Here is a 21,213-nt window from a genome sequence, read left to right as displayed (position 1 = left end):
TTAAGGCGACAACAACATCATCCTTTGTGCCACGCCTTGAGCCATTTTGCGGTTGCGAAACTTTAAACAAACGCTCACACATATTTCCGTTAACAATAACAGTTTTTATTCATATTTATTTTATATACTTAGAGCTATCAATTAGTTTCAGCAGTCAACTGTAGTCTTGTGAAATAATGTCTATAATTTTTACCCAGATTTACCCAGCGAGTATTTGACTTATGCTGATAGTTTAACTGTGTTGTTTTAGCTTAAGCTGCTTCACAGCCCCTTAAGGATTTCAAAAAAAAAAACATTAGTTTATTTTCGAAATTTTTGCTACCATTTAAAATAGAGCGAACAAACAATGGTTTGTCATATTTAAAAGAGGCAAGCAACGTGGTTTGAAATCAGAAGAGACTACGATTATTTAAAGGTAATAAATTTGTTAGGAAACTGGAACTAAGAGTATAATTAATGGAGATTGTGAATGCAAGTTCTAAATTTACGAATTAGTTTTCTTTTAAGATCAAGAATAAAGTGGCGTGATTTAGAGGACGCAGCTGCAATAACTTTTTCTTACGTGGTTGAAATAAAGGCGAATTAAAGTCGTGGTGGACCGTTTTGAATATTTTATACCGCAATGCAAGAGCTCTTGGCTCCAACAAACAAATTATAACACAAAACACTTCGCTGCTGTTAGCTATAAATTAAGTTTGTTCCGCTTCCCACACCAACCCCAGTACTCCACCTAAATAAATACATCAAAAGCCCTGCTCATCGTTCCGATTTCCGAATAAGAAGCCCCAGGAGCGGATCAAAACTCCCAAATTTCGAAAGTTTCCTCACGTTTTGCACGGCGAAGTCATAAAAGCAAATCATGTCTGAAGGAGTCTTTCACTAGGCAAAAGCCAAGACATTTTATTGGAGTGCAAAATGCATGAAATTAGTATTTAAAGTGTGACAAAACTTGGCCTGCGGTAGGTTATCCAGAATCCGGAATTATGAAGGTTAACGCAATTAAAGGTCCATAAAGAAGTCCTAATTGAATGCCGTTGCAGCGTGCACCTAACACAATAAAAAAGCAATTTGCTTGCACTGCGCATTTGGGGCAGCATTTATTTTTTATTCACATTTGCTTGGTGTATTTATATGTGCGCAAATCATTTTAAAATAATTAAATTTGCCCACAAAAAAGAAGTATGTGAGCTGGCGAATAGAACTGCTGCATAAAGGGTCACATGTAGAGCGGCAAATAAAAACCATAATTCGTCTATAAAAATCTCGTAAAAAAGGAGGCCAGAAAATGGGCGTGTGCCAAAGGGGCGTGCAGTATGGGGACCGGGATATGGGGATCCTGGCTCTGAGCCCAGGGGCGGGCACTTCTGTTTTTCATGTTGCGGCTGCTGTAAACCGAGCCACTTAATGACTTCCGCCATAAACTATTTTCGGTTCAGCTAAATTCCAACAACTTTATTGCCCAGCACGGGCTGGCTGAAAAAAAAGAATACGACCCGCTCGGGAAAAAGGACAAAAACTGCCAATGTATATACGCTTATATATACGAGTATGTTTGTATATGTATAGGTGTGTGAGCAAGGAGTAAGAAGGAATTTTATGTTTGCACAGCATAAACAACATTATTTCTTATGGTCCACGGGCACAGGCTACACACAAACATATATGCACTGCAGATCCTGGCGATGAGGCTGTATGCCAATGTAGCACCTATACAAACGTAATCGGGATGGCAGGAAAAATTAATGATGCAGAAGCCGCCAAGAAATAATCCAATAATGAATTTCATATCTGTTCAGAACTTTGCAATGGAGTTTAAGGTACGTGTTATCAGTTTTTGAAGAGTTTTATGAGATGATTATTTGCTAATTTGATTTGAGTACATTTTGTGAAGGATTTAACATTACTGACTGTTACAAAATATTTATATACATTTAAGCTAAGAAAGGAGTACATAAAGGAATAAAAATTAATTGCCATTAATTGATGGCAAGCCGTTAAAGCCAAAAGATAAATAATAATAATCCTTTGAATAAACCAATTTATATTTTTAAATTATCGTACATTGTTAACAATTGAGGCACTTGGCCTTAAATTGCCATAAAGCCATCAGATTTAATTGGATTGCTTTGCTTGGGATATCAGTGCGCTAGCTGCAGTTAATCATCTAGAAATGGAACGGCAAACGTCACGGATGCAGGATGCTGGTTCAGATACACATGGGAGCACAAGCACACACACATACACCAACACACAGAAATACACATACACACACATACGCAGACGTATAATCTACGTTTCCGGTTGTCGAGCTGTTGTTCTTTTTGACAAATTAAAAATTTAATTCGTAATTTCGCAAGCACATAAACAGCTTTCAGGTAAGTAAACGAAATTAAGCTGCCATCGCGCACATGTTCTTGGCCCAGACGCCCGACTTTCGTTACCATTACGAATACCTGTGCTGCCCGTACCGCCTGTCTATCTGTCTGTTCCTTGGAACTGTAAAAACTGGGTGCTGTTGTTTCGCAAACAGGAAGTTCCTCCTTAACTGTGTCGCTGCGTTGTATTTGCTTTTCCGGTTTGTTTAAGTTGCACGCGTCCTGCTTCAGTGCAAGCGTTTTGAGTTTAAATTGCTCGGATTTCGTACGGGACGACACTCCTACATCTCACTTTCCCACTCTCCCACTCACCCATTTTCCCACTTTCCCCGCTTTCCCACTTGGCCAACATCAAGCTGAGCTTTTGGCACTTTTTCCTCACTTCGGCGCTGATTGAATTATTCCGCTTCACGCCGTAAAGAGCGCTACACAAAAATTGCACAACCAGTGGAATATGATGGCTAAAACGAGGAGAGAAGTTTATTTTATATTATTACTACTTCAGCGTGGATTCCCGGCTACGTGAGACCTTTTCCTTTCATTTCTGACAGCATTTTCCAGGGTGGATCCAAACGAAAATGAAGGGAGAACGAGAAGTAAGTAGGATAACCACTCTGTATGCTTGCTCGTCTAACTGTTATTTAAGAAAAGCACTTCTCGCCGGGGAGTTCTGGCTTACCCTTGAGGAATTTCATTAAACTGCAGACCGAACTAAAACAAAATCTGCTGTGGGTCTTGTCAACTCTTTGTGAGACAAAAGAAATCGTTCCGGGGCTCTGGGGATTTCATTTATTAAATACACATTCGCCCCACGGTTATCAATCAGGGAAACATTTGGCAGACACTGCAGTCAAGGCTCGGACATGGTAAATGATATGGGCCAAAATATGGCTAACATCGAAAAAGTAGGCCTGGGAAATGCAGCAGCTGACTCAGTTACTCAGTTGGCTAAGTGCCTGCCAGCGAAGGAAAACGGAATAAATAGCCGAAAACAAAGCCAAACACAGAAACAGAAACTGTCTGCATTTTAATAAACTTTGGGATTGCCGGGAAGGAAGTCAATTTGGAGCAACTCAATTTCAGCCACAAAGCGGAACGCACATACACATGAGCTTTGTAATGCTAATAGGTAATAGCTGAGCAAACAGCACAAAAAGCGGAGGAACTCAAGGATAATTTCCTTAAATTTACCAAACCACCGGAGGTGGAGAAGGCCGGGGGGGGAAAGCAAAGTATCGCCAACTTTGATAAGATAACATAATTTCTGTCGTTTGTCACTTGCTGAAACTGACAATTAGAAAAGTTTATCATACAACGGCAAACTCCAAACGGCAATGAGGGTTTCATTTCAGGGTAAGTTGGCATTCGGCTTTGGGTTTGGGTTTGGGTTTGGGTTTGTCTGGGGCGTGAGTCCTAAGACAAGAGCATGGGGGTTTTCCGACTACCAGTCTTATTATGTCTGCACATTTGTTGGCTATGACTGCGTGGAGTATGGCTGAAAAGAATGCCACCGAGCACTGAAAATATACATTGTATTATAATGTTATTAGAACTAAGATAGAAACTTTTACTTGATTATAGTTCTTCTTTATTATTATATCGTTTACCAACTAAGCTTTCTATAATGTTTAATATCTAATCATTAATTTTAGAAATATTTTTCCATATACTACAGGGGTTAAATGACAATGGTTTTCTGTTTGCCAATACCCATAGATCAGAGTAAAGTTTGTTGCCCCATTTTTTGTCAAGTGTGGCTGTAAAAGGGAGTCTAAGCCGAGCCAACTGTTTGCGCCTCAATAACTTTGGGCATCGAACCAAGTTTATCTCTCACGACAACGACGAGCGTCAGTCAAAGTTTTTTCATCCTTCCCCTATCTGAATACATCCCCTATTTGAAAAATTGCCCTTGGCCAAAGAATCCAATCAATTGGCGATGGGATGGGCATGTTCTTGCTTTAACTTGTTAGTTTTCATTTTGAAGGCGGATCCGCGGCATCGAGGCTTCGTTAGTGGGTTGTGGCAAATGATTTGTTCGAAATAAATGACTTTAACCAGTCGTGAATGCGCCCTGTGGCGGTGGCAACAAAAAGCAGCTGCCGCATTCACATTCTCCCATCAACCGCAGCACTACAGCGAAAAAGTAGGCAATGTTTTTCACTTTATTTTGAAGTTCCCTCTTTTTATTTTGGAGTGCGGGGGATTGGAGTGCAGTCCGCACTCACTATATTTGACTGACTGGCAGTTTGCATTTCCACTGCAGTCATTCACTCACTCACACACACTTCACGGGTTCTTATTTTGCTTTATTTTACTCGACTCTTTTTTGGCAAGCGCGAATTTTGCGTTCTGCAAAGCGAAAAAGTATGTATGAGTAAAGGTCTGACAAAAGGGATGAAGAGGTTAACATAATACGGTCGAGCGCTGATCGCGGCTTACTCTATGGATTTATTTAAATGAACGTATAAGCAAACATTGTTATTCGGATGGAGATTACATACCATTAAGTGTTATAAAAAATTGCAAAATAAGCTTTTAAATTATACCAAATATCTGATATTTTTTGGAGAAGCATTAGTACTTAACCTTTTAATTTATTTAATTAAGTAGTATTTTCGTGAGCAAGCCATTACACTTTTATCATCACGTTATCAAGTTTAAGTGCAGTCACCTTTTCGAATCAACCCATTAAACTTAGGGAATATTTCGGGCGAACTAAAGCTGAGCACGAAATGCATAGGGAAAAATATAGTAATAAAAGATATAGAGCCCTAAAAAGCCCCGCTGGCAACTTCATTTCGCTGCTGGAGTGGATTCGTGCCCTGCGAAAATAATAAATTGGTTGGCTCTGTCAGCGCACAGGTATACAATTTTATTAGGCAAAGGACGAAGACTCGGAGGGGGTCGTTGTGGTAGCAACAATTATATTAATTAATTTGTACAGCGGGCAAACAGAAATGGTAGCGCGTTTCGGCGAATAAAAATGACGCCAGATTAATATCGCCGTCAACGGATCCGCCGGATCCGTATTCTGATTCGGATTCGTTTTCGTATTCGTATACGTATTCGGATGCTGGCGGAACGGGTTTAATTGAATATTTTATTTTTATTCTGGCAGGCACTCAACCCGTCTCAACCCATTTTGCGTCGCTTTGGATGTAATTTTGCATTAAGTGCTTATCCCGCTGGAATATAAATGACGTCATTTAAATGTATACGATGCTCATGGCAACAGAACTGTTAAATTGGGTGAAATAATTGTGCACAATTATTTAAAAAAAACTACAGGAGCAAGAACGGAGTACCAGTGACGACAGCAAATAAAATGAAATTAAGTGCCAGGCAAACGGATTGCGTTGCATTAATGAAACAATTAAGAACTTTTCGGCTCCCTAGACGACTAATGAAGCCTTAGACAGTCTTAGCTGAAAAATACACGCAATTAATATGTGCGGTGCTGAGATTATTTATATCTGTCTCGTACTTTCCAAATGAGACCAATAAAGAAAAAAATCACAAAACGTCAAGAAAGGGTCTTAGAATTAAACAAACCAAAAATGAAATGGGTTATTGTTGCGTTGGGTGGGTGGCGGTGTTGGGGGGCAAATATCAAATTACATTCATTAAAATGTTGCCAGTATCATTTGCATAATTGAAAATTAGTGCTTAGTGCCTTCATCGCCCCACAAATATCAATAAACCTTAACAATTAAAATGCCGTGACACTGCCGCAAAGCAGCATAAATCGGCTTTGATTTGGCCATTTAATGAGGCGGTGGCGGTGGCAGAAACAAGGCGCAGCACTATGTACAATACATCCATGCCACACGCATGCTGCGGCTTTCCCGAATTTTCCGGCCTCTTTTTCGGCGGCAGTTGCTGGCTGAGTTCCCGGCCAAAACCGAGAAACCCTAATCACGCCGTTTGCAACAGATACGTGACCAGCCTGGCCACGGCTGAATTATGCAAAGAGCAATCAGACGACGTCGGAGACGCCTGGGCAGATTGAGGCTGGCGAAAATATGCGGCAGGAATGGAAATGGTGCAACTTTGTGACGCAAATAATTAATTACGCCCCCCCATGTCGAAAATCTAGGTGCAAGTCTATCCCCAAAAGATTCTATCTTTGCCCAACACCTGGTTAGGAGCGCAGATTATTCTGCAAGCTGGGATAAATAATTCTATTTATATATAGCACTTGGGAAAACCAAAACGAGTACGAGTCGATGGGAAAAATATGCATATTAATTACATTAATATAATATTAAAATTCAGAACTATGTTTTTTGCTAATGCAACTGCTTGCTTATGCACTTTTACTCTTTAAGATATGATTAGTATTATTTGATTTAATAAATAATACATTTTTCAATGGCTGAAAAAGAAAGCTTATGCCACACAATGTTACATTTTTTGTGCTCCGCTTATTACGTATGTAAAAATATAAAAAATGGTTGCAGTATTACTGGAAATGATTTAAGAGATGGTTGTGCTGTAAGATATAGTATATTGGGAATTTAATCATTTCATTTTTTTTGCTTAAATCCCGTGTACGTTTGCCCGATGAGGATTTTTCGTAGGAAATCGCAGCTAAATTCACAAACGCACATGTGAAAATGTTGCAAAATCATGGCTATAACTGTGTGCGTGCGCCAATTAAAGCGGCTTTGCCACAGAGCCCTCTTTTCGGCGACGTATATAATTAGCTGCCCGCTGGCAGTTCCATCATCTGTCCACTGCTTGCGGCTTTCCGAAATTGCTTCATTAGGCTTTTGGGCCCGAGAGCCGGAGTATTTGGACCCGGGGCTTTGATTGCTGGACGCGAGTTGGGGCCACTTGCTGACGGCTCTTTGCACCACACATGGAATTATAGAAAAGTCCACGAGGACTAAGGCCCGGACATGGGTGCAATTTTATGGAGGAGGATTAGTTTCCATAGCAGGGCATTTCACGAAAGGGAAATAGCTGTTTGTGAATTCCATTCAATCAACTTAAAGTACAACGAACGGAAAAGCAGCGTCAAAGTAGATCACTCACCTTTTTAATTACATTTTCTTATATTTATGAATTTATACATTAAAATCTTTGTTTCTGTTGTAAAAGTGTAATTTTAATCAAACTATTTATTGGTTGTATTTTGTATGTTTTCTCAAACTTTCAGCTTATTATCCGTTTTCTTCTCCCGTTCATTATAACTATCGCCCATTTTCTTATTTATTTTTAATAGGTTCATCTCCATCAAAGCTAGTATTTCCTCATTAAGCTCACTGCGTAATCCGTTAGAGGACCTAAGCTGTGCTCACACCATTTCATTTCCTTAGAAGCAACTGGCGACATTTCACCAATCTGTTTGCAGTTTTTTAGTATCAAAGCATTAACCAGGAGTAGTGCCAAAGAAACCAAAAGAGGTCAAGCCCACATTGCCCCGAGGTTGTAGACAAAACTAAAAATAGGAATGCTGAAGTCGGCTTTGAAATATTGCCTAGAAAGTACCCATTACTAAAAAAAACCAACACAAAATCATTTTTAGCCTTTAAGATAAATTAACAATATTTTGTACAGGTACTCACACACAAAATAAAAGGATATCTGTTTTTCTAACCCAGTATTGTATTTATTAGAAAGGCGACCTGGAATAAAGGGTACTAAAATCTTCTCCCTTGGAGGCCCAGACACTCCTTCAATTTATGGGCGTGTGTGGAATATGCGAGTGCAGATGTCAAAGCCAGGTGCCAAACAAACACCTCGGTTCATGTAACGCCACCACTCGGAGGTTCAAGTAGACGCTTAACCTGCAGCCGGCGGCAATGAAGCTGACAGTCGACAGTCGACAGTCTCCTCTGGTTTCTGTGATTCCTATGATTCCTGTGATTCCAAGACGGACTCAACTCGTTCCGAGGCTGGAGTAAATTAAAAACAGACACCGAGGGCAAGGAGGCGCATAGAAATGAGCGAGAATTGACTCAAAGACCTGACTCGCCGTGCTTTCAAACACTTCATGACTGAGAAGCCCAACGCAGCAGATGCTTTTTGAAATGGAATCAAATGTAAAGCTCGGTTGACTTCCGCATTAAATGCTTGTGCTAAATTAGGAAGAATGAAATCAACATGTTTGAAAAAATCTATATCAGTATCTCTTCATGTGAACTGAATTACTCTATACCCATACTTTGTACAATAAAGGGAAATATTTGAATAGGCAATGCAAAACATAAAATTATTTTTAATAAACAAATATAAAACTTGCTCAGGCATTGATTTTATAGCTGTGCTAACTTATCAAGGAGCATTGCTATTTAAAATATAAAGCTAACTTATGCTAACTTTCAAAACGTAGCTGTAGAAAATTAGCATTTCAAATAGGACACACCCCTTGAGAATCTTCCGAAACTTATTTGCTTATAACCCGTTCGGAAGTAGTAACTCCTCAGATTACGTATACGCACAGTTGCACAGCGTTAATATACAAGTTGGCCCTTTTAAAACACGGCTGGCTGCTTAATGGGCGGCGCGTGTTGGTCCGAGTGATATAAGCCCGGGATAGACGGAAGTATCAAACACTTGTACGATAAAAATAATGAACTCGATGTGTGTTGATAATGCCCGGCACAGGCACTTCTAACCGAAATGGCCAGGAAAACCAAAAAAAAAATGAAATAAAAAAGGGACAACGGTCCCCAGTTCCTTGATAAATGATGCTCGAGCGAGCCGCTAGGCCTGTAAGGAAATGTGGCTTGTTGTGCAAGTAGATTAGCATTGAATTTGAATGGAAAATGAAAATGTTTTCCACACACACATACACTCTTACTCGCATGGATTTTCCTTAGCTTTATCCTTGCGTGTGCTCAGTTGTCGGCAGCAATAATCAAATGAACTAGATTGTCATAAATCAAAGTTTGTTTGATGGTCGTTATTTGGACTTGGGTCAGAGGCATGCATAGATAAAATTTCGGCAAACAAAAAACGCTTTCTCTTTGCTCCTTGATGGCCGACTATTTGTCATGGCTTCGAGATTGGCAACCCCGGTATCAGTTAGGAGTATTTAAGCGCCTTATAGCAGCGGCTATAACCAAACAAATACAGAAAGTATTCAATTACGTTTGCTCTTCTCAATCAATGGACATTCAAGTTGTTTTGGTCGGAAGTGAATGAGAATCCAAAAGGGCTGACAAATGACAAAACAAATTCTGAAACTTGATTTATTAATTAGGGACAAGCTTACTACAACTATGTTGATCCTGTTTTATTCGTACTGCTTTTATTTTTGCGTTGATATTTTTGTAAAAATTTGTATATAAAGTGTCCTTTATGTAACCAACAATGTTGGATTACATGGAATTTAATAGGTATATTTATGAATCGTAAATTATTAGAAGAAATTAAAGTATAAAGGCGATTAAATACAATTTTTTCTTGTATTTGGTAATCTGGTGAGTAAAATTAAAACCACCCACAACTGAGTAACCAAACAGTCGGCCAAGAAATCAGCAGAGTAAAAACAGGCATTTCAAACCACATTCCCAATTCGGCAATCTTGTGAGCAAATGAAAAGGGAAAAAATTCCAAGAGTCGTAGCCTCGGAGCAACTAAATTGTGTCTAAACACTTTACATTGCAATTACAGAGGATGTGTGTGGTTGCTATGCGAAAAGGACTTCGATTACACTTTGACCTCAGGGCAGCAGGTTACTTCTGGCTCATTTTTTCCCACCTACCTTGAGTTCAAAAGCACAAGCTGTGGAAGTTTTTAGTCGTGAGATTGTGGGAAATTGCGGAAGTTGCATGCAAATGCCAACACATGTTTGGGTCTGAGTTCCTTTTGCCGTCTTTGCAATTGACCTGTCAATTAAACAGGTTACGCTTATTTTAAAAGCATATAAAACTGAATAGCAGGACTCGCGGGAAAATTAAATGAAATGGGTAGATAGCTCACATAAACTTTTAATTGAACAAAAAGGCAAGTGCAGGAGCAGCGAGTCAATGACTTTTGTACCTTCATTTTAGCCCGCTGGCCATTCATAATTACAGACAAGTTACCACCGCAAAGAAAAAGGAGTAGCTGCTATCGCGACTGCAAAACGAGCAAGATTTTTAAAGTACAAACCGATTTATGGAACTGGTGATACCACACATACAACCTGAATAATTTGGTATAAGGTGCGTTTTTAGTTGTACCAATCCTACACTCCGCAAGCGTATTCCAGCACCGATATACCCTGCCACCTGATGGGTACTAACCTATACAGCCGCCAGATAGCCCGAACAAGCGTGCCACAAAGGCGAAGTTGGTGTTGGGGCTCCTTTTCAGGTTGTCTGCGTTGGGGGTGCACTGAACTTGTATATAGAAAATACGAGCAAAGTTGCGAAACAGAAGGCAAATTATAAATTGAGAGGGGCGAGGGGTGGAAAACTGTTAAAATGATTTCCTGCATTGTGCGCTACAGGAAACTTTAAATGCAACATGCAGCATGCAGCAGGAACGCGCAGTTCGTTAGCAGAGGTCCGTTCGCCAGGAGTTCGGCAAGAAAAACTTGCAGCTGATTATGCACAGCCGGTCTAATTAAAAATGGGTAATGTAGCTGCTGCAGGAGCTGCGGAATATTTCTGGCAATTATTAAAGCATACTTCTTTGGAGCGTACGTTTTCAAATTTAATATTCAGCAGACTCCTCGTAGTTTATTACGAAAGAGAAGTTCAACAAATTACTCTTTTCGAATTGAATGATTTTACGACCAAATTCCCATTCTATGCAAGATTAAAGCAAGCATTAAGTTATGAAATATCCTGGTACGCATTTCTATTGTTTAATCAAGGCAAATATATATATTGCGTGGCTATAAATAAACATAAAATCAGCAGAGTAATTGCACAAAGCAATAAAATTCATCAAAAATGCGCCAGCAAACCGAAAATTTTACGCTTAATTTAACATCGCAGACGTTGCCCAAGGGCAATGTTCTCCAACACACACACACACACTTGATGTACCTATGTATATAAGTATAAATCGAACAATAGCTAAAGTAATGCTAATCAATTATGAATCAATGTTCGAGAGCGAAGAAAAAGTCAAAACGCGTTCGGCCAAGCCGCACACAAAAAACGTGGCGCAGGAAAAGCAAAAAAGCAGCCGAAATTGTACAATTGTGCGGAAAAAAGGCGATGGATTGGGAAATTTTCCCGGTCGGAGGCTGTTGGGTGGGTCCAGCAATCCGCAGACGTACATATGTCGTCATTACGCAGGCATTGTGTTTGTTTTAATCAGCGGTGACGGCAAAGCCCGGAGTCAGCGGCAAATGTTTGCAGTCTAGCCCGTGGGGCACGGGAAGGGGAAGCAAACGGGGGAAAAGCGAAAAAAGGGGGATACAAACGGGGGAAAAGCGAAAAAAGGGGATACAAGCGGGGGAAAAGCGAAAAAAGGAGCCCGAGACCGCCAAGCAAATCAAATCAAAAGCCAGACCAAGAAGAAAACCTTGTATATCTCGAGTGTGCCAACTTACTCTGAATGTTGAACGGGGTATGTGGATTTGGCGAACGGATTGATGTTTCTATCGAGTCAATCAACAATGAATACCAGATGCCCCCTATTTGTCATTCCCAGAGAATTATTTTGAATTTCTGTAAATTATTTATTACGTGTTAGATCTCAACTGAAATTTATCAATATTAATGGTGCCAATTCTAAAACTAAATAAATGCCTTAATTAATTCCTTAAATCGTAAACTCTCAGCAGAGCTGATTTAATTTTTAAACTAGCACTAAGTTCTTATTCAACGTTGAATTAAATTACCCTTAATATTTGGATGAACATCTTATAAAATTCTTTTTACTTTGTAAATAAAAGTGTATTTAACTACCAAAGAACACCTCTTTCCAACAGAGCGCACTTTTTTCTACCCTTGGAGGGAGTTTACTGATTAAATTCAGTTTAAACCTCGTAGGAACGGTCAGAAAATAATATGAAAATATTAGAATAAAAACCAAAGTTTCCTTGTTTTTGATCATAAAGGGATCTTCTTAGGCATACCTACGTGGTCTTTTTTAAATTTATATCTACTGCAAAGGTATGTAAGCTTCGACTTGCCGAATATGACTTCCGCTCTTGTTTCAACTGAAGTTGAACGGCCACCGTTTTTTACATAGTAAGCCTTCTTTTCTTCTTGCCTGCCACCACTCCGTTTTTATTTCCAATTGGGAAGCAATAAATGTGCGCCTGCGTTGGCAGCGGCAGCGGCAGCATTCGTGCCAAACAATGAAAAAGACAAACAATCAGCAATCATGCCAAAATTTGTTTTCATTTTTGTGGCGCCCACACACACCAGCACTAACACCAGCACCAGCATCAGCAAACCCCGTGTGCACATGTATGGGTGTTAGTGTCCTGTGATTGCCAGCCCGGCCATTTGGCATTGATTGAAGTGTATTTGTTATGCAGCCGAAAAGTGTTGTTGCCCCAGCCAAGGCCACACCACAGAACACCACACACCACCACATCCCACCACCCACAGCAGTTTCTTCATCTGCAACCCGAGCAAATTACCTTAAACTATTCGATAGATACAGGGATTGGTTGGGCTCTTTAACCATCACAGAATTACGTATGTGTATGGTTACGGTTATCTGTCTGAGAAGCTCCCATTTGCTCCATACTGAAGCCCATTGAACTGGAATGGCTGTCATGACTCAAACCCGTTTCCACAAATCAACCAAGCAAATGGATTTAAATAAAAGGAACTATAGTCGGTTTTAGAAGAAGAAGTTCGGCCAAGAAGAGTTCGCCCTAAAGGTGTATATCTTTAAGGTAGATATTAAAGATATTTTTTATTGAATGAAACCTTTAGTTAAAGAACAAAGAGAATCTGATCAGATTAAAATGTTTCGTTATAAAATTGTATGTATGAACTCACCTACACATTATCCTTATTTTGTTTCGCGCAGCATGACAACCGCAAATTTTAGAATTATGACATGAGCACGCCACACGGCGCGATTCCAGTGACACGCCCATTAGGTTGCATGCTCCTGCAGGATATTTATCATTTTGCATTGGTCATTTCACCACATCGGGTGCCCCACATGTCGGTGCCCCAGTAAACATGCGAATTAAATATGTATGACCAGCATGACAAAGATAAAGCACCCGCACAAATATGTAAATATACATTTGGCGGCAAGAGCGGCTGGAAATGCAAAATATTTTCCCACAGTTTACGCCAATCAAGATTGCAAGCTTACTTTATAAGCCATTAAAATGATTTTGAATTTGTGCGACTCACGTGAAGGGCTTCTAATGCTCTTAGTTATAATATTAGCTCTTTGGATTCCTATTCTCGAAGAAGTTGAACAAGTTTCTGTCTAATTGCCTAAGTGGAATTCCAAAAGTACTTCAAATCTTTAATGACTCATTTAAGCGAGCTTTACGCAGGCACTTTAACTACTATTTTTTTTATTTCCATTTATTTGGTAGTTGTATTAACATTTCTGCATATTAGATGGCATGGCCTGCTAAAATATTCTCAGGCAAAGCAAATGGCATGCGACACGGTAGAAAAGCATTAATCGAGTGGCGAAGTGGGCAAATAACAAACGCCGCTGATAACTAATAATAACATTTAGATAGACACGCAAGGAAACGCTTTGCATTTGCCATACGCCATTCGCTATTCGCCATTTCCCATTTCCACGGCCATTTTCCGCCAGAAAACTGCACGCAATGGAGAAAAGCTGCCATCCGTGTGGTCCGCGTTAAAGTCAAACGCCGAAGGCGTCGCCATTCATTCCCAAATGCCTCAGAAAGTGAAAACGCACATGTGTCCATGGGAAAATAGATGGGGCACGGGGAAATGGCAGGTCGGAGGTGGCGATCCATTGTGGGTGGATGTGGGGCGGCAATACTCATAAGGAAATTGTCATAAATAACGCAAGGATAATGGCTTCCTTTGCAGTGGTTCTGCTCTTTGTTTTGCCACACCCTGTCATCGAGAAGAATTTCAATTGCGCCATTTTGTTGTGAATTCAGTTCGCAGTAAGATGAAGATGAAGGTTTTCAATAATATGCATGTGTTTTCAATCTCCTTTGAATTACACGAAACTGATTAAATTTACTAAAATTATATTTTATAAATTAATTATAAGAATAAAGTATACCTGTTCAATAGATAAGATCCTCTGCTGCCCGCTTTTATCTTCCTTAATTATTGAATCAACAAAAAACATCATTTTGATTTGAGACCCGCAGAATGTAATTTCTTGTGCACTCGTAGAACTCCAGTAATTCGAAAGGGTATCTCGCAGTTTGCCTCGCCCTTTTTACCACTTGTTTGGCTGGCTTTCTTGGCATTTCTGAGCTTTTGACACCGAATTCCGCTGCTTTTGCTGTTCAGTGGTCACGGAATGAGGAGGAAGTGAGATTTTCGCGAGGTCCGGAAGCTTCGACGAGTGGCTAAAGTGAAAATCACACTATATTTCAATTTCATGCGACAGTGCGCAGAGCGGCGGCGCGTTTACAGATTTATGACTAAATTCTCATTCACATATAAGCAGCTAATAAAACGCCGAGCTAAGCAAGCTCTTTTTTTCTTTTTTTTGGCGCTTTTCGCCGCTTTAAAAACGAAAACTATTTGGGTAAATGTTTGCCCAGAGCTGATTGCGTATACGCAGCGTGTGCCCTAAAAGTTTATGGCTGCCTTTGCCGCCGTCAGTTGCCATTCCATGCCGTCCTCTGCACTCAAAAAAAATTCAAACGTGGGCAAAATATTTTATATTTTTTATAAGATGGTAGCTTTGTATAAAAACATTTTTTTTTAGCCAGGTTAGCTTAGTATAAGAACACAACTTTCGATATGTGTTGTGGGACTTACTAGTCGTTTTCTTCGTGTGCAACAATTTTTTGTTTGTCTGCTAGTCTATGTGAGTCGTTCTTGAAATCTTTCTTGTGTCAGCGTTAAAATTTCACCAAAGTACCAGTGGATGCCTGTGCAAACATGGCCGATGCTGCTCCCTTTACTTGGCGACACACAAAGAGTTTCGTTCCACCCTCGTGACGGAGCTGCCTTTGATCCCTTAATGCCAATAAAACGTTCACATGTCTTCTGGGCGTGTTGCGTCAACTTTTTATGTGTCCGCCCCACGATGCCGCGTCTGCTCCTCCGCCTCTGGAGTTTTCGCCGGAAGTTTTTGCATGTGACGAACTGCCTCCGCCCGATAAGCAACACTTTTAGCGGATTACGCCCGGCTGAGCGGTGGATGAGCCTTAGCCATTGGTATTGCCCTGGGCATGGCCAATGGCACCGCTGCCTGCTGCCTGCTGCGAACTTTATCTGCTCGACGACGACCTGGCTTGAAAGGCTCCAAATGAGCGAATTCGCGCGCACAAAGCTCGCTAATTATGACGCGTGTAAGCCGAAACTCGTTCGCAAAGGACCGAAATGCTGAAATTCTGAAATGCTTACGCAGCCGTTTAACCAACGTGATGCAGCAACAATGACGCGTTAATTGCAAAAATAATTAATAATAATGCCAGGCCAAGCAGCTGCTGGGCCTCGATAAACTATTGCCGCTGAATGGCAACGCGGCACAGTGGAGAATTATGGTCGACGATTATGCAAGAAATATTGCCTTCATCTCAAGGCTTCATCTCTTATTTTATTTGCGAAATAAAAATATATATTTGATAGTAACACATAATTATACCAAGTTGCTTATGTGCATATAAATATATATAAGCAATATATATAGGCAATCTTACCCAAGCTACCCGTATCTAAATTCTTAAGCTCTTCAAAAAAATCCTGTAAATTTGTACTTCTACTGCTGCTGCAGCTTGCATAGTTATTATTAGACCCAAGCAAATTCCACTGCTTCCAATTTTATCAGGCTTCCTGTCAACTGTCAGCCACTTCAGCTGAAGTTTTAGCCGCGAGGGGAGCTTCGCAGCCAACTCCAGATCGTTCAGATATCGCGGGACCTATCTTTGCCGAGTCACTCCTGGCATTTGACATGTCGCTTATGTTGCGGTAGCCAGCTTAGAGTGCGTTTCTTGTCAAAGTGCTGTCAGATTTGTGTCTCTCGTCTCAGATCGGCCAAGTCAACGTGCCTTTTTCGGCGTATTCCGCATACGCCCTGTGGAAGCGGAGAGGGGGCTTAATTAATATTGATGCCGCTTTAACAATGCGGTATTCTGGGCTCCCTGATTAAATCGGACTGATGATTTTTGATGACGAAAACGAAAGTGAATAAAAACACAACAAAAGGCAGTTTCCTAATTAGGCAGCGAGCTTGGCCCAACAGTTGGCCATTGTTGATATTTAAGCCTTAATTACCGGCAAGGCCAAGTTGGTTGGGTTAAAAGTCTTCTGTTTCCAGTGCCCTGAACTGCAATTGTTGTGCCCGCTTTTTGCCCAGAGACAATTCCCATCCCGTTCGGGATTATTGAAACGTTTTCCTAATCAGCACAAAGTGCTCGCCCAGAATAAGTCTTCATCCAGGCCAAGCCGTAAACTTGACTGTTTGCTTTAGCAATGCATGGCTAGAAAGGCACATCGGGTCTCTGGACCACAGCACGTCCTGGAACTGAAAGTCAGGCTGACTGGCTCGTCGAGTTGTCACAATCACTATGACAGGCAGGTCAGCCAAAGTATTCCTTTATATCCTAGATATGAATGCACTGTCCTATTCACTCGCTCTCCCAGTAGGAGAAAATTCAGCTTAAATGTTGTAAAAGTTGTTGAGAAATGGGAGAGAAGGAATTTCTTTTCTTTTTAAGTATATAAGAACAAATTTTACATTTTGCCTAATTTAATTCAGCTGTTAGTGAATAGTTTAAACAGATCAAAATAGTTTCCTATAAAGTTGGGTTTTATGTACAGACATTTATGTATTTATAAGCTATTAAAATTTACCATTATGATGATAATTTGTAATTTGTAATATTAAATATAATTTTTTATAAATAACTTTCAATGTATTTCCTTACAGTGCAGCACCACAAGCCTTTGTTGAATGAGGAAGTCTAAGAGAGGAATTCATTACACTGAAAGCATTTTTATTTGTCTGTCTTTGGCCGCCGCAAATTGGTAGCAGCATTACGTCTGACATTCTGATGTAGTGAGCTTCCTTTTTATATGATACTCATATATATTTTAAGAACCTGTGGATTTAACCGACTCACAACTGATTTTGAATTGAAGCCTTGTTAATCAGTTAGCATAAAATCTAAAAAAACAGGTACCAACATGTGGGACACTGAATCCTTTTTCGAAGAATGACCCTTTGAATAATAGGTACTCTAAAAAAGTTAAATTACTCATTGCGAGTGCTTCAGCTTGCTGGGTTGTGTAATTACGTAGTGAACTGCATACTGGCAAAACCAATAAGCGTAAGTTTAACGTTTTCAATGGCCTGCAAAGCATGCGGAAGGCAACTTATTGTCCTGCACACACACAAAGGGAAAAGCCGCGAGGAAAACCTGTTCCCAACTGGACGTCCGACTCCCGACTACCGACACAACCGACGAGGCGGCAAAGTGGAGGTCCTGGCGGGCAGTTACAGGCTGAAAGAGCACGAGGACCAGGAGTGTCAGTAAAGGATAGTAAGACTTACAAGCAAAATGAAAATACAATCGCTGGACGTGCTCTTAACGTGGGCATAACAGCAAGTCGAGTTTCAGGAGCTGGCAAAAGCAAACAAAAGGCAAGGATTGCGTCAAATGAAGCGCACTGGACGGACTACAAAAGCTTTCTTCGATATTAGCGAATGCCTGGCATTGTTCCTGCTGCTGCACCAGGAGCAGCATCAACACCATCATTATCACCATCACCATCATCGTCATCGCCATCGTCATTGGTTTACACACTGCGTATACGCAACGCACGTGCAACAAAAGGAAATTGTTCCTGTGCACTCTGCCGTCGAATTTCAATTAACAAAATCATCCTAATGCCAGCTCGCCCTCAGAATAGTTATCTGTCAGGTTGGGCCGAACAGGCAAATGCAACCGATGCATAACCATGAGCTCAAGTAGAGCTCATCCGTATCCTGTCTGCCTGAGAGGAGTCTCTTCAGTCAGATTCGGTGTTGAAATTAAAGCTGTCTCGATAGGTTCATAAGGCTTTGCATCGATGTACAAAATATGGGAATTCTTAAAGGGCTCTTATCCCAAAATCCCATAGAAAGAAATGGATGCAATTGGTTCTCAAAGTTAAGGGATTAAGCAGTAGCAAAATGCTTAATTTTACGAAGTTTATTTGAACCAGGCATTGGCACGTCTTCATTATCTCTCTTGCTAGCCTCGTTTTGAAGGCACTTCTCAATTACACAAGCTTGTTCACTAATTTCGGTAGGTAAAACAAGAATTCATCTGCGGAAGTTGCCGACTAACTAATTGCACACAATTTTGCACAAGCTACATTTACTAAAAAATAAAGCAGCTACCTACACATTTCTCTCTCCTTGTATATCCTTACACATACACAGGCAGCATCCTTGTTGTAACAACAATTAAAGCTAGGATCACGTTTAAAGCAACAACATTTTATTAAAATGCTGGAGTCGCAGTGGCAACAAATGAGATAGAGTAGCGCGTTTTTAATTTCTGCAACAACGAAGGTGAAAGGCAATGGGAATGGGGAGAAACGCTTTCACATTGCACAACACCCGAAAAACAGAGCAATGCGGCGTATACTTAACAACGGCTGGCAACGCAACCAAAAAACTGGCAACGGACCCCAAGTACGTGTTGCCATAAGTGTTACGTGAGTGTGTGTTTTGGTGCTGGAGCTTCTGGGTGTGTGTGGTTGTGTGGCTATGGGTGTGCGAAGGGTTCGAGTGTGTGAGGATGACTGTGACCCAAAATCATTAGCAATATGAGCAGCAGTTTGTATTAAAAACAAAGACAGGGAAAAAAGAGAATGGACTGTGATATGCAAAAAGTTCGAAGAGCAATTCGGTTAGGAGTAGACTACGAGGATACCCTAATTAAACTTCATGGTAAGAGAAATAATTCACGAATTTTCGAGTACCTTTTAAGAAACTATCTCATATTTATTCATCATATACCTTAATTTGGAAACTAAATTTTGAAATTGTCTGATAATATTATGTCAAAAGTATTCCTATTTATAAAAACATAACAAAATTTGGATTCCACAATTTTGACATTGTTTCATATCATTCAAGTCAAGTTTTATATGACTTTTCAAAGGAACAGCATACTCAAAAATATCCTTTAGTCACCAAATTCTGCCCCCTTTATTTCTGGTGGCATGTGTGTGCCGGGCAAAAGGTTAAATTAAATGGCTAAATGATAAGCATTTGGGTTAAATTGCTACGGCTGGCAAGCCGACGAACTGTGTGTGTAAATATATGGCAAAGTGGGGGAATCGTTCTCGGTTTTAAGTCTGAACGGAATGCGTACAGTCGCTCCTAATGTTTTTAATAGCAAAAGTTATAATGAATTTGTTAAAGAGCAACATAAGCAGTGGTGGTTGAAGTTTGACTCTTGATTGTTTAGCGTTCTGTTTGTGTTGCCTTTTTTTTCGCATTTTCCTGTTTTATTTTTAACAAAATCTGTTAACCTTTCGCATGGAAATTATTCTGGGTTTTTGCGTTGTTAGGTAATCAGCAGCGGCGAGCTTAATTTTTATTTTCTAGTGAGCTTCGTTTTTGCGGTTAACCTGAAGCCGAGGTTGTCATCATTACATGTTTATGTGTGTTGTGCATTTTAAACAACTTTTCCCGTCCTGTATTGCTGTGCTTAACTTTTATTTTAATCACGAAAAATATTGTGCAAATATTTAATTATGGGCTTGTTAACAATATTTGTGCGGGCTCATAATGTGGCCCGAGGCTACTGTCTGAATACAGATTAATGTTGTTTGTGGGAATTGCCATCATTAGTACATCTAGGAGTATTCTTTTGGTTTTGAAAGAGTAAGAGTACAATAAGCGCGTTCTGGTGAACCAAAAACACTACTATTCCTTTCTGGTAATATCCCAGATATATATTCTAGCAGGCTAGATTAGATGACTAAGTAAGCACCTATTTTAATTTTGATTGATTTAGAAGCATAAGCTTAAAGTTATTCCAATCGATTTTTATTCTCAGGTAATGCATTTTTCTCGCTCGGTTTATCCACAAAAATCTCTTATTCAGGTTCTTTTCACAAGGACTGAAGTGCAAACAAGGTCCTTAGGTTTAGCAACACAACTCCAGTCGTCCGAGAGATGACAAAGTTTTTACCTCGACCTGCCGAGCAAACAACTCGTTAGGCTAATGAAATTTCTTGTGCCATGATGTGGCCAAGAAATGCGGAAAGTGTCGATGGCCCGCAGCTTATCACAGCTACCGCATCAACAGGCTGCATGGAAAATTCAATTTTCCAACACTAATTGAATGGTTTATTTTGACAAGGTGGCCCCATGTTAGCTGATAACCCCAAAGGGTTTGCTACAATCATACGTGTAGATGTATATGGACATACGGACATACTGACATACGGACATGCGGACAACAGAGCTTTCGCACCGGTAGGTGCAATATGGGAGCAACAAAATTTGGTTAACTGCATGTTGTTTGTGGTGAATTTATAGCACGGTTATCGCGTGGCCCTGCAGCACTTGCGTAACCAAAATTGAAAACTTTTATCGAAATTTGTGGAGTCCGCCACTTGAATTATATATTCTTTTTTAGTATTATTTTTATTGAATTGTTCTATGGGGAAAATAATGTGAAGTGCGATATTATCATCAGATAATTGGAAACATTATGTTAAATATTTTTGATGATTGCAAATATATATTTTATAAAAATCTGTGCTCACTAAAAAACAAAAACTTAAAC

The 21,213-nt window shown here is 40.1% G+C and overlaps 1 long non-coding RNA gene across 1 annotated transcript; it reads left to right on the top strand.

The window, feature by feature from the left end:
- Positions 1-7,791: 7,791 nt before the first annotated feature.
- On the top strand, positions 7,792-8,585 carry LOC120320630. The gene is made up of 2 exons (XR_005560157.2): positions 7,792-7,937; positions 7,997-8,585. It is a non-coding gene; the product is annotated as an uncharacterized LOC120320630 (long non-coding RNA).
- The last annotated feature ends 12,628 nt before the right edge of the window (positions 8,586-21,213 follow it).

This window comes from Drosophila yakuba, chromosome 2L (genome assembly GCF_016746365.2).
Source record: "Drosophila yakuba strain Tai18E2 chromosome 2L, Prin_Dyak_Tai18E2_2.1, whole genome shotgun sequence".
In the NCBI taxonomy this organism is placed as follows: Eukaryota; Metazoa; Arthropoda; class Insecta; order Diptera; family Drosophilidae; genus Drosophila; species Drosophila yakuba.
The sequence above is the reverse complement of the archived record's forward strand: the minus strand, read 5'-3'. Positions and strand labels throughout refer to the sequence as shown.